At 50.1% G+C, this 4,732-nt stretch overlaps 2 non-coding genes across 2 annotated transcripts; one reads left to right on the top strand and one right to left on the bottom strand.

Annotated features, from left to right (window-relative positions):
* Positions 1 to 578: 578 nt before the first annotated feature.
* Positions 579 to 650, bottom strand: TRNAD-GUC. The gene has a single exon. It is a non-coding gene; the product is annotated as a tRNA-Asp (tRNA).
* A 329-nt stretch (positions 651 to 979) lies between these two features.
* On the top strand, positions 980 to 1,051 carry TRNAA-UGC. The gene has a single exon. It is a non-coding gene; the product is annotated as a tRNA-Ala (tRNA).
* The last annotated feature ends 3,681 nt before the right edge of the window (positions 1,052 to 4,732 follow it).

Here is a 4,732-nt window from a genome sequence, read left to right as displayed (position 1 = left end):
CCCCCACCTCTGGAAAGCAGGGAGGCAGGTGGATTTTTCTCACATGCTCCCCAGGGCCAAGCCTGGTCATTGTATTTACCACGAGGTCAGGCTGGTTTCTCGTTTCCTGTTCCCACTGAAGAGTGTTGTAGTGGTTTTTTATATTGTTTTCCCAGTTCTGAAATGTCAGTGACCACGGGACCAGAGGTAGAGGGCCGCAAAGGGTCCTTTGAGGTCACATCGTCCCCCCTTCTCATTAAAATAAGGCTCAAGAGGGATAGTGACTTGGCCAAGGGTGTGGAATGAATGATTATTCATAATGTATCAGTCATATAATAGATGCAATACATTATATAATATATACCGCAATGCATAAGCATTGTAATGTATTATGTGAAATCCATCATAAATATATAATGTAATTACTGAAGTGTTACCCTCTAAAGCAAGAATGCATTTTCGAAAAGAAAAGAAAAAGAGTTAAAATGCAGTGTATGGTCTTCCTCAGTCTTCCAGATCCCTGAACTTCAGACACGTCTCTTTCAGAATTCCTTGCCCCTTCCCCGCCGCCGTCTCAATTAGGGAAAAACAAGCACAACCTCCCCGTCGGGGAATCGAACCCCGGTCTCCCGCGTGACAGGCGGGGATACTTACCACTATACTAACGAGGAAATGCCATACTAAGTGCTCTTCAGCAGCCTCCATGTATTTACCACGTGTCTCGCCCTTTCCCTGCCACGTGTTCTTGTAGTCTCTAGATACGCGTGTGAGCAGGATGGAGTTCGGGCCTCCGGCCTGGGGGTTTGCAATGTACCCCAGGTCTTCCAACTTGCCCCAGTGGGACCCCCTTACTCCCCTCTACTCTCCATTTGCAAAGACACTCCTTCTTACCAGTAGAAATCCTCCCAAAGTTTGTGCAAAGAAAACAAACAAAAAAACCCACAAAAAAGGGAAATCCCTTCCTACACCATCCTTGGCAGAAGTTTTTGTTCATAGGCGTGGGGATGTAGCTCAGTGGTAGAGCGCATGCTTTGCATGTATGAGGCCCCGGGTTCAATCCCCGGCATCTCCAGAGCGCTCAGCTGTTTTTTCTTTTTTTTTTCCTCAATTTGAGCCTTAAAGTTGGGGGAGGGGCCCGCTCTAACTCAAAAGCGCCTGAGCATCCTTACCCTGGTAAGCCTGCGGGGCTCTGCCTGCCCTCCGGCTCCCCCTAGTGGCCAGAGAGCAGGCCGAGCTGGGGACGCTCTTCTCTCCCTCAGTCCCAACCTTGGGCCTGGCACCTGCCGCAGGTGCATCCTCTGTGCATCCTCTTGTGGAATCATGAGTCGTGGGGTCCCATTCTCCTGGGCTGGTTTAGGACAACGCCACCACACCTTTTTAGTGGCGCATCCCAATCCCGGCTAAAAAGAAAATATTGCTGAGCTCGTGCAATCAATATGTACGTATGGACTTATCTGTAAATTAGACAGGGGATAGAGAATCGGTCCTGAACCCGACATGAGCTGGGTTGCAGTCCTGCTTCCAAAGCATTGGCTGTGTGACTCTGGGTAAGTCCCCTTATTGTACCCGGGGCTCTTTGTAACTCTCTGAATACTGGGATCCTGAATAGATTTTTGGATGGTCTGTGAATTTTGAAAAAAACATTTCTGCCATCTCTCTACATGTGTGTGTAAGACACACAGTTATCAAGATGTTATATGAATACACAGAAAACTGATATTGCATTAGTTTTCAAAGTAATTTTCAAATTATTTTACCGCTATCTGATGTGCTTACAACCATCATCCTGAGGAGGTCCATGGGCTTTGCCAGACTGCTAAAGGGGCCCAGGACACAAAAAAGGTTAAGGACTCCGGCTCTAACTAGTAAGTTACCCAAAGTGCTGCCTTGAATTGGTGGAGGGGATTCCCTTTAAAACCCAAATCACGCCACCTTCTCTATGGTGGAAGGTAGAGATGGATGCATGTCTACAAAGGAGCAGATCCTGATGACGTGGCGATGTTAGCTAATACACTGGGGCACAGTTAAGTGCCCAAAACATTCTTGCCAGGGCCAGGTCCCTGGACCAAATTTATTGCTCTACCCTCCCCCAGGCCACACAGCCAACTCTAGAAGTCAACTAGTGCAAGACCTTCCTTTTACAGACGAGCAAAGTGAAGCCTAGAGATGTCAAATGATTTGTCCAATGTCAGAAAGCAGGTGGCAGAGCCAGGGTCTGAACCCAGGCTGGCTCCAGACGCTGAGCCCTTTCCCTGTACCTCCCCAAAACGAGCAGAAACACCACAATCCAAAATGTTAGTTAAATATATTTACTTCAACCAAATGTCTATTTACATCAGCTAGCACAAGAAAAAGGTTTGCTTTCTCAGGAATAACCTAGTTCTTGGTGTTCATCCCTAGCGCCATCACGATTAGGAGCAGGGTACAAGGGAAATGGGGAGACCAGTACCCTCTTCTCTCCAGGGAGTGAAGGCTGGTATTTGGTGATTGTGGGAGGGAAGGATGAGCTAAAGAAATTTATTGAGGGCCTGTCTATGCAAGGGACTCGGGAATTCAATCAAGTGTGAAATGTGCCCCTAGCGCTCAAAGAGATTAGGTCTAAGGGAGTGGAAAAGGGGAGAGGACAGGAGAGGAATACTCAGTCCCGTGCAGTCAGGAAGGCAGATAGAAATGCTTATTTTGAAGTTAGAAATAAAAAAAAATAATTTAATAAGAAAAGGACAAAGTTTCAGTTCAAAACAGACACTGCGCTAGTATAAAAGTGAGGTAGTCCCTGCCCTCAAGAGGCTTACAATGCACCTGAGGGGTACAAGATGTTCACGGTCCAGTAAATGCAGACTATATACAACATCCAGTGAAGTGGCGGCGGGGGACAGGACAGGGTGGGAGTAAACCCAGGTAATTAGGAAAGTTCTCTGGAAGGTGGTGGCACCAGAACCTTAATAGGATTGAGGGGCTCTCAAAGATCAGTGAAGGAGGAAGGCATCCGGGCATGGTGGTGTGGTTGATGTCATTGAGGAGGGGAGGCAGAAATCAGACAGCATGTCACTGCTGGAAAGAGCCCAGGACCAAATCATTTCACCATTCTGGAGACACAGGCGGGGCCGGGCCCAACTGTGAAGGCCTGAAATAGCAAAGAAGGGAGTCTGTCTCCCTCTTACGGACAATGTGGGCCCCAGTGCTTCCAGAGGAGGACAGTGACCTGCACAGATCTGGGGATAGAAAGACCCCTGTGGCAGACGAGGGAAGGACGCCCGGGCGAGGGAAGAAAACAGCCACAGGGAGCCCAGGAAGGCAGGAGGCAAGAATAGAGGGGAAAAACCAGAAGGTGCTGGGGAGGTGACACAGTCTACGGGCCCAGCCCACGAGGCAGTGATGACACTACTAAAAAAGACCAGAAAATCCAGGATTACTGCTGGCTTTGTCACGAAGGCAGGAGATGGAGCTTGGCTTTGGAGGATTAGATCTGCCTCCTTGGAGCACGCTAGGGCCACCCAAGAGGATTCCCGCTCTGTGCCGGGGGTATAGGCGCTGAGTCCTTCGGGAAGAGGCCAGGTGCCACAGGAAAAGCCAGAAGCTGGTGGGGGTTCTGGAGGCTCACGGTCTGGACAGGGGCCAAAGTCTGGAGACTTCCTTGTGCATGGCCTGGGGGAGCCACTCGCAATACTCAGACAGCAAATCTGAAAGGAGACCAGGGATCAGTTAGCTGCAAAGAAAACAGCCTGGGGGCCCTCCCTGCACTCACCTGCCTGCCACAATCCCAGTTGGCTCTCCCGGGCAGACCGAGGTCCCTGGAGCTCTGAGGAGGGGAGGAGGCCTCAAGATTCAGTGGAAAGAGCCCTCGGGTCTCTGGAGCTTGGGGTCTGCATCCCACCTCAGACACTACTGGTGTGACTAGGGTGTGTCATTTCACTGTTCTCAGCCTCAGTTTCCTCACCTGGAAAATGAGGCCCTGATAACTCTTACACAATCTAGCTCACGGGGTGCAGTGCTTTGTAAATGTGTCCGTGGCTGCTATCACGAAATAACCGATCCTTCTGACGCAGCCTCGGAGAATAGCTCAGTGCTGATGGAGCGAGCGCTTCACATAGATGCTCTCACTCAATCCTCACAACAACCCTGGGAGGTAGGTGCTCCTCTTATCCTCATTTTACGGAGGAGGAAACTGAGGCTGAGAGAGAGCTTCATCCCGCTGGTGTCAGAGGAGGCATTTAAGCCCATGGATCTCCTGACACCACGTCCAAGGCTTTTTCTACTGAATCTGAACTCAGGACTTCCTGACTCCCTGTCCACCATTCCATCCATGGCGCCCCTTAGTGACCTCCCTTATTCTCTTTAAAGGAGAAATAGGGGCAGCTAGGTGGCGCAATGGACAGAGCACCGGCCCTGGATTCAGGAGGACCTGAGTTCAAATCCGACCTCAGACCAAACACTTGACACTTACTAGCTGTGTGACCCTGGGCAAGTCACTTAACCCCAATTGCCTAAAAATTAAAAAAATAAAAAAATAAAGGAGAAATAAACCAAACCCAGGCTTTGGCCCAGAGGCTGAAGGGCCGTGCAGCTGGAAGGTGTGTCAGCCTGCCCAGATTCGGCTCTGGGTGGGACATTCAGGGCTGGTCTGATACTTACACTTGGGCTCCTGCTTCCAGGCCTTTTTTAAAGCCTCCCGGCAATCTGCTTTCTTTGAAACCAGGGCTTTCAGGAGGCTCTCCGTCCTGGGCTGGAGCCTGAAGGTTAAGAGTCCCCCCCC

The sequence above is a fragment of the Vombatus ursinus genome, unplaced genomic scaffold (genome assembly GCF_900497805.2).
Source record: "Vombatus ursinus unplaced genomic scaffold, bare-nosed wombat genome assembly UNPS02009994.1, whole genome shotgun sequence".
NCBI classification, from domain to species: domain Eukaryota; kingdom Metazoa; phylum Chordata; class Mammalia; order Diprotodontia; family Vombatidae; genus Vombatus; species Vombatus ursinus.
Note: the sequence above shows the minus strand (reverse complement) of the source record. Positions and strands in the feature narration are given on the sequence as shown.